The sequence below is a fragment of the Camelus dromedarius genome, chromosome 4, assembly GCF_036321535.1.
Source record: "Camelus dromedarius isolate mCamDro1 chromosome 4, mCamDro1.pat, whole genome shotgun sequence".
Lineage (NCBI taxonomy): Eukaryota > Metazoa > Chordata > Mammalia > Artiodactyla > Camelidae > Camelus > Camelus dromedarius.
The window spans coordinates 157,331-168,948 of record NC_087439.1 but is presented as its reverse complement, the minus strand read 5'-3'; the positions used below and the strand labels follow the sequence as shown (position 1 = coordinate 168,948).

Here is an 11,618-nt window from a genome sequence, read left to right as displayed (position 1 = left end):
GGATTAAGCAAACAGGGAAACAAAATTTAGTATAGTGGCCAGCTTATGTTATTACCTAAGAAATAGCCTTGCAGGTAGAGAGCAAAATTCAAATCAGTTTCTAAAGTATGTGTAAAATATGATCCAGTTCCTGCCTGGTTTGTAAACACATATGCCTACTGCAGAATATAAAAGCAGGCTAATTTCCAACAGAAAAGATCATTTCTCAGCATTTCTTTCAAAGGTAGTTGCAAAATAATTTTTACTAAATTTTCTGTGCCCATCTCTGACAGAGCTTTGACACCAGGGAAGTAATTATCTACATTTTTGTTAAAATGATGCTGACCATCAGGAAGTGTTCCGAATTATATTTTAGCCTTTATGTTTGGAAATACTGTGAAACATCTTCTAAATTAATGGGGGAGGGGCATTCATTGTAGCTCTTGTAGCCTGATAAGGCTTCTCTAAATTATCTTTTTTTAAATTTTAATTAAAATAATTAATTAATTTTTTGCAGGGGGTGGTAATTAGGTTTTTATTTATTTTATTTTTATAAGAAGTTCTGGGGATTGAACCCAGGCCCTTGTGCATGCTAAGAATATGATCTTTCATTTGAGCTATACCCCCCTAAATTATCTTTAATAAGGTCTTTTTCTCTGTTTTGTTATTTTCTTTTATGTACAGATGCACAAAGCAGGGTCATCAGAAGCCTCTCAATTCCAAAGATGATTATAGTGAAAAACATTGCACAATGACAGTGAATCCTTGGAATATGAAGAAAGATTGTAAAGTCCTAAATGAATTAAGAAGGAATTGTTACATTAACTTACATGTAACCATGGCTCTCTTACCTTTATTTTTCACTTTATAATGAAGGTATTCCTCACCCGTCAAGGTTGCTTTGTTAGATATAGGGAATATCTAAAGCCTTTTCTGGAAGTTTTTTAAATAAATAAGAGCAGGTAATTTATCAGAAGTGTGAATGTTGTAATCTGCTCTGTCTAGTATGGTAGCCACCAGCCACATGTGGCTATTGTGAATTGAGATGTTCTATAAGTGGAAAATACATAATAGATTTTCAAGACTTTGTACAACAAAAATAATGTAAAATATTTATTAATAAGTTTTAAAATTGTTAATCACACTTTTGAAATGATAGTATATTGGATATTTTGGGATAAATATAATTATTCCTGGAATTAAGTACACTTGTTCCTTTTTATTGTCTAAATGGGATTACTGGAAAATCGTGACTTGCACTATGTTTCTATTGACAGTGCTGGCTTCTAACTTATTGCAAATAATATGAAAAAAACTTTGATTAAGTATTTTATAATTGAGTAGTTGATTTCCATCATATTATTTTCAGGTGTACAACACAGAGGCTCAACATCTTTATATATTATATTCCATTTAATGTCACCATAAAATAATGGCTATATTTCCCTGTGCTGTATGATACAGCCCTATAACCTATCCATTTTATACATAGTACTTTTTACCTCTCAATCCCTTACCCCCTTCCTGCCTCCCTCTCCTCCTTCTCCCCATTGGTAACCACCAGTCTGTTCTGTGTACCTGTGAGTCTATTTCTGTTTTATTATAGTAATTAATTTGTTTTATTTTTTAGATATACATATAAGTTAATAAATAGAATATTTGTTTTTCTTTCTCTGACATATTTCACTTAGCATAATACCCTGTAGGTCCATCCATGTTATTGCAAAAGACATTATTTAATTTTTTAATGGCTGAGCAGTATTCCATTGTGTGTGTGTGTTCATGTGTATATATGTGTGTGTATATGCGTGTATATATGTAAATATACATATATATATAATATACCACAACTTCTTTATCCAATCATCTGCCAGTGAACATTTGGGTTGTTTCAGTGTGTTGGCTATTGTAAATAGTGCTGCTGTGAACACTGGGGTGCATGTGTCTTTTTGAATTATATTTTTCTCCAGACATATACCCATGAATGGGATTGCTGGATCACACGGAAGTATATTTTCAGTTTTTTAAGGAAACTCTATACTGTCCTCCATGGTGGCTGCAACATTTACATTCCCACCAACCGAGTAGGAGGGTTCCTTTTTCTCTTAAAAGGTCAAAAATTCTCTACATTTATATACTTTCCTTACAGTTTAGGACACAATTTGGCAAAAGCCAGATAGAATTTAATAGGAGTAAATACAGTATTTTTTCAAATGTCCATGCATTATGGATAGATATGTTATTGATGAGTTGGTTCCCTATTTTTGTAGATGCAGAATTTTTTATAGCTTCACAGACATTTCAGTCTTGCAGAAAGAAAAATGTCTTTGCATTTTGCTGAACTTGTCCGGGTGGCTTTATGGAATTTGGTCCAGGCCTGCAGAGGTGAATACACATCCAAACCTGAACCATTTGAATGTCTGCAAGATTTTAAGAGTCTAGAATGTCAGATCTGGACTATAACTCTGGTGAATGACATCAGTTAGTGGACTCAAGAAAACTCCATTTGAGTGCAAAGCCTTTCATAAGCCAAAAAAGGCTTTGAAATTGTGGCAAAGCCAGAGACTTTTGTGCACCACATATGGCCACAAACCCATGGGGACAACCACAGGCCTTCTGGAGTGCCAAGGGAATTCCATGTGAGGAGTCCAGAACTCACAGGAATCCAACAAGTCCCTGCCAGCCAGAGCACCTTCATTGCTACTGTGGTATTTTGAGCAAATGTCTTTTCTTCAGGTTCAAATTGGTTTGTTGTTTTTTTTTTAATAAAAGAAAATCAAACAACTTCTTGTTCCCTTGGTGAAAGTAAAAGCCTAACATTTTCTGATTTCTTTTGACAGAGAAAACTTGAGCCTATGAATCTAAACTCATCTGTGATGGTCTGCAGCTGGGAGCAAGCAGATCAGTGTCAGTCCCTTTGCAGCCGTTGGCTGGGAGCCTGCATGTTCCCTGGAATGATATTTGAAACATGTCACCCTAGCCGTGCCTTCGCTCTGGACTGGGAGGCGAGTCAGTCAGAATCTGCATTATGGAATGTATGTTTCAGATCCAAAGCTAGGAGATCCTTTTTAATAGCCAGAGAATGTAGTCATAAATATATCTATTAATGTATTTATGCAAGAACAATTTTAAAGTTTTTTTATTATAAAAATTTCCCCCAAAATTGAAAATGAAAGAACATTGGAATTAAAATCCAATGGAATTAAAAACAGTGGAATTAAAAATCATCTGTACCTTAGTTATACATAAAGAATCTTAAAATCCTTCTAAACATTTTTTTGTTCAAATGTAGATATTTTTCCCTTCCAAAAATGAAAATTATTATTTCACATTTTTTTCTTTTTCCTTTTATTATATATTCCATATTAATAAATATAATTCTTTTAAATCCCTTTTAATGGCTGTTTAACATTATATTGAACAGATATGTAAATAGTCCTAGGTTTAAGAAATTTAAAAAATTGTCATTACAATGCCCCTGCAAAGAATTTTTTCGTGTTTCTATTTTTAGTTACTAATTTGGACTAAAAGTTAACAAGTTTACTTTTCTTCATCTAAAACATTGGTTATTTTATGAATGAATTGTAAGGATTTTAAATAACTTTTCAGTAATTTCAACAAAGAAATTAACTTTAAGGCAAAAATGTATGATGGTTTGCAAATCTATTTTCATTATATCTTCACTTTTACCAGTGTCATATCTGTGTGTGTTTGCACAAGGGCTTTAACTACCAGCAATGTAAGAAAAATCTGTGTACTAAAAATGTGAAAATAGTTTCCTGGTTTGTGTTTTCATTCTCCCAATATAGGTTTTGGATGACAAGCTTGTATTTGCAAATGTACACACCCTGTGGGAGGTGCTCTGTACATAAGCTGAGCTACTGTACATAAAATTGCCTCTGAATCCCAATCATCTGAAAACCGTGTCCTCAGCCTTTGATACCTTCAGCTGTTTTATGAAAGTCCTCCAAGTGTATGAAAGTATCAACAACCGGAACAAGAGTTTTTCATTGCCCTATTTGAGAAGAGCTGCGTGAACGACTTTTATATTCAGGATAGAGATACATTCATCAATCCAACCACCAGGAGCCTCACTGTAAGTCTAAACCGAGTTTAGCTGCTGTCTTGGGGGTGATTTAGAACCTGCTGTTGAATTATAAGTGATTTGGTTTTGTTGGTTTGGTTTGGTTTTTAAAAGCTGCCCATAAAAATGAAAAAAGAGAAAGAAAAGAAATATGCCTACAGATTCCTGTTAGGATAGTAAACAGTGGCTGGTTATTTACCCTGTATAAACCACACGCTTTCTTAGAATCCATTTAGGTTTACTTCATCCTTTCTCAGATCAAGTATCAAGTAAGGGACAGTTTTAAAAAAAAATTCAGGATTAACTGGCTTGTGAGCTCCGGGATCTGCAAGGCAGCTTTCCCTTCCCATGGTGTAAGTCAAATGGCAGAAATGAAATAAAGCACTTCATGTATCCTCCGGTGTTAACAGGAAAAGGTGAGTCTTCTTGACCTTGTTACTTCCTGGGTAAAATGAAGATAATATGTCAGGAGTCGACAAGCCCATTTAGGGCAGGAACCATGTTGTCTTGTTCACTGCTGAATCCCAGGCACCAGGAAGGCTGAGTTTAACAAGTGGGTGAATGAATGAACTGTAGTTCCCCCAGAGTTACCATGTGGGGCAGTGTGGATTAGCATCTAAGAGCATAGACTCGAGAGGTGAGGGTACAGCTCAAGTGATGGGGCGCATGCTTAGCACGCATAAAGTCCTGGGTTCAGCCCCCAACACCTCCTCTAAAATAGACAAATAACCCTAATTACCTCCCCACCCCCCACCAGAATTACCTTATTATCTCCCTGCCACCAAAAAAAAAAAAAAAAAAAAAAGGTAGAAGTGGCCAAGAGCATAGACTCAGGCTGGAACACTTGTGCTGGTTTCTCGCTGTCTACCTTGTAAAAGTCATTTAGCCTCTGTGTTTATCAAGTTCCTCATCAATAAAATGGGGATAATAATAGTACCCACCTCGTAGAGATGCTATGGGGATTAATGAATCTGCTTGAATTTTAGAACAGCCCTGGCTAATAGTAAGTACTATGCATTTGCCAGCTCTTTTCATAATTACTGACAGATGTTATTATCAACCAAAGAAGTATTAGTTCTTTGTAAGGGAAATGCATGTTAGACCATTTCATTTATCATTTTCTGTAATTCAGGCTTTATCCCTCTGAAATACCATTTTCTGTCTGTGCACTAGTAAATCACAGGGCTTTCCAAATTTCATCTGTCTGAGTTCTTGTCATGATGACAATACTGCAGAGTTTTGACATTTTTTAGGGACTCCATCTGAGATGACAGCAACCCCTCAAATTCAGAAGCACTTCTCTAACTGACAACATCTCGCATGAAATGAAGTTTGTAAAATGTAAGAGCTTCAGACGCTAAATGATGCCATAAATGCAAAGATGTTATATCTAAGCTCTTTAAATAAATCCTGTCATTGAAATAAAGGAAATACTATATTATAGCGCTCTATGACTTTGTTACCTTGCTATCCGTTTATCTGACTCTCTAAGACAAAAGAAAGCAAAGACTGAGATTGATCATTACTACTGTGTGGTACACGTATTTGTGGATGAAGACCATACTGAAATGCACTGTCTAAGATACTAAAATGGACACTAAACAGCTGCTTGATGCACATGCATGAACAGAACAGGGAGCTGGTTGCAGGGAGCAGACACTGAGCTTCCTGGATCAGAGACTCAGCATAGCAGTCCAGCCCAGCAGTCCACATGTTTTATATTTATATCCCAGCAAAATTAGCAATGAGAGTCTGAAATGAACTTTGGGGACATTTGCAAACAGCTGTCATGATTACTAATGTGGGACACCAGGATTCTACAGTGTTTAGTTGGCATCTGCACACAACCATTTCTTTTCCACTAAAGCCTGTTGTAATTGCTGGTTCCACATCCAGGCTGAGGAATCATCTCATGTGGTGTTTGGGAGGGAGGTAAGTGGAGTCAGGACCCATGCTAAGTCTGGGTGGGTAATAATCTGGTTCTAGTACAGGAGAAAGGAAAGTAGGTCAGGTGGGAAGGAGAATGACTGGATTTAAATTTTGTTTCTTGAGTAAGCTAAATATATAACATCATGTCAAGTTTCTTTATTGTTTATATTCCATGTGCTGTCACCGAATAACTACTGAATTGTGGGGACAAAATAGCCTGGGTTTTAGAATTGACCCTGCCCCTAAACAGCCAGAGTCCAGGTTCCTCTGGGTGTCCAAGGAGGGGGCTGCTGCCTCCACTGAAGCAGTTTGGGCACTTGGGTGGCGTAGTTTTTTTTGCTGTGGAAGACTGGCCCGGTTGTAGGACATTAAGCATCTGCAAGGCTCTCACCAGGTACCCACGGTGGCCCCAGGACTGTAACATCCAAGTGTTCCTTTCCAGCCATGTTTGCAAATGACCCTCAAGGGGTTAGTATTAATCCTCGGTGAGAATTATGAAAAATTATATGGTACCTCCATCCCTTCTGGCAAAGGAGGGCCCCTTATTTACAAATGACCACAAAGTGTTAGCACCACATTTTATTAGCAGAACATGTGAACACGTTGTGACAGTGACGCTCACCTGTTTGCTTCTGCTTCCCAGTGCAACTTAAGCCTCCATCAGAGGACCTCAGCTGCCCCAGCGAACAGGGCCTTCTGTACAGGGAATGTGCTCCTCCTCGAAGCATAGACAAGAAGCAGCCCTTAGATCTCATCAGGTGAGCTGTTGTGGAGAGCACTCCAGTGGGAAGGGCTCAGGGTTGCCCTCATGGCTTCTGAGTGTGACAGTCCTCCAAGAGTGTTACCAACCAGGAAGCTCACAGGAGCTCTGAGCTTTGTTGCCCCAAGTTTTTACTGGAGACTTTATTACAAAGACATGATTTATTGGGTCACTACTGACATGGCTACCCCAAACACTAACTGTAAGTCAAAGCCCTAACATTTGAGCCCCTACCTCTCCTGATGGTCAGTCACTTGTCACAAAGCTCAAAGCCCCACTCCTCTAATCACATGGTTAGTGTCTCTGGCTGGCCAGTCCCCATCCTGAGTTATCTCATGAACACAAGCCATCCAAGGGTCCACCATGAATAGTAAAGACACTCCTATCTTGGGAAATTTCAAGGCTTTAGGGGTTGCCGTCCAGGAACTGGGAACAAAGACCTACCAAATTCTTCATTAAACAGGAGTAAATGTTAGGTTTCACTTAAATTATAAAATAAGAGAAGTATTCTCACTGCTTAGCTCTATCTGCTGTTCGACACCGTTTCACTACACCACGTGACTGTAATGTCGCGCTCAGCATGTGTATTCTCAGAGCATCAGCGCCGGCTGCTCCCCGGGAGCTTATGATGTTTGTGCAAGGCTGTTGGGAGGAGGGAGGCCAAGGACAACTGAGCAAACAAAAATAATCGGGCTAATAAGGAAATAATTTCAGATTGAAATGAAGGAAATAATACAGTGTTGAGATGGGAGACTTGGGGGAAATGGAGTCAAGAAAGCTATCTTTGAGAAGGTTACATGTGAGCTGAGATGGTGATAAGGAGGCTGGTCTTTGAGGATCTGGGATAAGTCACCCCAGGAATAGAGGCAGCTTGTCCATTGCCCCGAGGCACAAATGTGCTCAGCAGGTTTGAGGAGATACTGGAGCCAACGCTGGTGAGAGTGATGAGACGCGAGGTTTAGAAGGGCATCAGGAGCACGGAAAGTAGTGTAGACTCTAAGTGCAGTGAGAAGCAGTCATGATAGTTTCAGCACTAAGGTAATTTTCTCTCACATTTTGCAAAGATAATGTGGAGAATGAATTGCAGGGACCCAGGAAGCAGGGAGGCCTGGTCGGAGGCTCTTGGAGTGGGCCAGATGAGAGATGGTGGGAGCCAGGGAGAATGCGTTTGGGGAGTGGAGCTGACAGGATGCAGTTATGGGCTGGCTGTGGATGGTGAGGAGAAGAGAAGGGTCAAGGTAGCCCCAGGTCGGCCTGGAGCCAGGTGCCTGATCTTCCTAATCTCAGTGCCCCATTCAGATGCCCACCTACTTGGGCAAACCGCTTAACCTTCCAATTGAGGGTTTTAAATCACTGAAGTCTTTTTGTTTGTTTCAAATTTTATGGAAAGATTCAAACACGTACAGAAGTAGAGAGAACAGCACAGCCAGCCTGTCTGTATCAGTCACCCATCTCCAGAATTATCAACTCAGAGTCACTGTTGTTGCAACTTTCATCTCCACCTCTTCCCCTCCCCCACTTCGGGATCATTTTGAAGGCAATCCTACGTAGCTTAACCTTTCATTAGTGAAATGACAAGGTCTCTTTCAAATACAATTGGAATATTCATTTTTTTTAGGGTTACAAAATAATTCCCTGATTGTCACAAAAATACACTTTTAAGCAGTTTTGGGGTTGAAATCAGGATCCAGACTAAGTTCACACATTGCAGCTAGCATATCTCTCAAGTGGGTTCTAATCTATAATTTTCCTGTTTCTCATTTTCCTTGAAATTGCTGAGGGATTTCTCTATTTCCTGTTTGGTTGATTTCATTCTCCCCTGTGGTTAGACTTAATTCTCCATCCTATGTATTGGCTTTAGCTAAGTGATTTGATCCTCCCCTAAAAGCTTGATCTGAACGAGGTTCAAATTTGTGCAAGAATATTTGTTATATGAAGTTTTGTACTCCTGTCATAAGGTACATAATGTCCAGTTGACTCTCTTTTTTGTGATGACAGCAGCCAATAATGATTGTCACCCGGGATCATTATTTCATAAGGGATTTTATTTCGTGTGGTCATACTCTAATTTCCTCCCACAATTATCAGCAGGATCACAGTCATGAAGAGGCACTTTCTCATTAACCCGGATTATCCTGTAGAACAGTTTTAAAAGAGGAAGTTTATATATTTGTAAATATTTAAAGTTGATACATTTTTCTATTGTTTCTAATGTTTTTTTCTAATGGAGGTACTGAAGATTGAATCTAGGACCTTATGCTTGCTGAGCACACACTCTGCCACTGAGTGTACCCCATCCCCCTTGAGATTCATATTTATATGATATATTCCTTCTGTTATTTTTGTTTTATGTTATACAGAATTTGATGGCAGGGCAATGGGTTTGATGGCTATTTAATCATTCTTTATGGGATTTTGGGGTTGGTGTGTGTGTTTGTGTTTGTAAAGAAAACAATTTTCCCACTATTTTAAGTATGTTTTGTGAAGGAAATTATGTTGATCTGTTCCCTTCTCCTGGTCCATGTATTCCCTTGTTGCTTCCCACTAGTGGCCCCTTGAGCTCTGTGACAAGACTAGCATGTCGTTAATCCAGGTTGAAGGAGATCTGAAGAGATTTATTCAAGGAGATGAAATTTGTAGACAATGAATAGGAAAGTATTGAGAAAGTTATTCATTAGGAGAAGGTATGGGGTTGAATTGTTAAGCGCAGAGAAATCTAAGCTATGAACCACCAAGACAATTATTAACTCCAGGAAAAACAAAGTAGGGAATAAAAAAGTAAGCCTAGCAGACAACTTGCTACAGCTGTGAACAGTCTGTACAGAGTCCTAATAATGTAAAGCAAGGATACTGAGCTGATCAAAATTATAATGTATTTGTATCAAAAGGTTGGAAGAATGAAGGTTTGGGTGTGTAGAGGAGATGTGGTTTGAAAGAGAGCTTAATATTCATTTTCCAAAATAGAAAGTTAAATAGGTGATACATAAAGCTGAAAAAGTCAGTAGGCTGTGTTACAAGGATATTAGTCAGAAATAGGGAGTTTTTATTCCAAGAGTAAACAGTAGGAGCTGAACATTGTTGCTTCTGACCAGGAAATGGGGTGGTTGTTGGGAACTGCTCCTTTGTACAATCGGTGTTCGAGAACTGTTTGACTCTTTAATGAATGTATGGTATAAGTTTGATAAAAAGAAATCAAAGCTGAATTTTGAAAAATTGATGTTAAGAATTGGGGTGTTTTTGACAGAGAGAGATAACAATCAGACAAAACTACATTTGAAGGGATCCTCATTATTTCTAGCCTTTCAGCAAGGACTAGGGGGCAGACATCTGTTTAAGGTTCAAAAATTCTTTCTGACATTCTTGCCGACATGTAACCTTTGGAAGTAATGAACTCTCCGTCATTGTAAATATGCAGGCAGAGGCTGCCTGACCAGCTCTCTAACTGTAGCAGGGTGTGTTTACCATTGGCCAGTTGGAGCAAGCAACTTCTAACATTCTTTCAGTTTTGAATGTGGCATTTTCAGGATGGATAGTTGATAAGAATGTATTACAAAAAGCTTAACAAGAAAGAGTCCAAGACATCTCAAACCCATTGCCAGGGTTTTCTCTGCCAGACACCATCCTGAGCCTGCCATCTGTGAGCCAGGCCACAAAGACCAGTCACATGAGAATGAACACACTTTGTCCCTCCTATCTGATTTGGCATCGGGCTCAGCCATTTTCCCCATGGAATGGTCCACGCCCAGGTCTCTGACGATGGAGCTGGTCTCACAGCAGCTCTGTGAGCGCTGGTCAAGCCCTAGGGGTTCCTGCGTGAAGTTTCTCAGGACTCCAGGCTGTTCTCAGAGCTGAGTCCCCCCTAGGCTAGGCCCTCGGAGCTCATCTCAGCTCCAGACTGAGCCGGAAGCTTCCGAGAGAACTCAGAGCTGAGGAAAGTCACAGGTTTTACCCAGCACTGCCGCGTCAGCAGTGCTCCAGCTGAGGGAAGTATCAGCAGCAGCAAACACACCTGGCCGCCGCCTCATTGTTCCGCCTCATCCCTAAGCCCTCTGTGTCTGCCTGTCTGTGTCTGTCTCCCTTTCAGGACCAGCCTGGCACCGCTTCGTGCCCTGCCTCCTTTCATCTAATCTTGCCTCCCTGGCCTGTTCCGTCTACTCCAGATTAACTGAGTAACATTGAAGGGTTTTTGAAACCTAGGAACAGCCGACGTGCTAGATACAAAGAATACAGGGCAGTTCCTTACTCAGCCACATCCCTCCTGCCCTCTCCCATTCCCACATGAGTTTTATAAATATTTTGTCAGAGAGACATTGCACTCCCAGTTGTTATCATTATCAGCCATTTCCTTATTATCTGTGGTTTACGTTGCATTTGCTCCAGGGAAGTTCCCGAGATAAGGCAGACGCAGATGACTGAGCCAGTAGTTGAAGTCCACTTGTGTCAAGCCTGTTAAGAATGATCTTTGGTGGGATTTGTTGAATGTGCCAGACTGTCCAGTGAGTGGTGATGATCCCCTGCATCTGCTCCGGAGTCGGCCTCGTCCCCTCCTTTGCTCTGTTCTCATTTATCTCTCTTCAGCAGGTGAACCAGTGATCTGTATTTCTATGATACGTAAAATACTTCTTATTTCACGGTAGAATTTGGGGGCTGCTGTGAAAACGCATATGTTTTAAGTGTGAATTGGGTCAGAGGTTTAAACTAAAAGCCCCCTTGATTTAGAATCAGAAATTAGTATGATGGAAGGAGGGTATAACTCAGTGGTAGAGTGAATGCCTAGCATGCATGAGGTACTGGGCTCAATCCCCAATGCCTCCATTTAAAAAACAAATAAATAAACCTAATTATGCCCCACCAAAAAACAAAGAA

At 39.8% G+C, this 11,618-nt stretch overlaps 1 long non-coding RNA gene across 1 annotated transcript; it reads left to right on the top strand.

The window, feature by feature from the left end:
• The first annotated feature begins 877 nt into the window (after positions 1-877).
• On the top strand, positions 878-3,837 carry LOC135321192 (uncharacterized). Its single transcript, XR_010380760.1, has 3 exons — positions 878-941; positions 2,820-3,014; positions 3,789-3,837. It is a non-coding gene; the product is annotated as an uncharacterized LOC135321192 (long non-coding RNA).
• Positions 3,838-11,618: the final 7,781 nt, after the last annotated feature.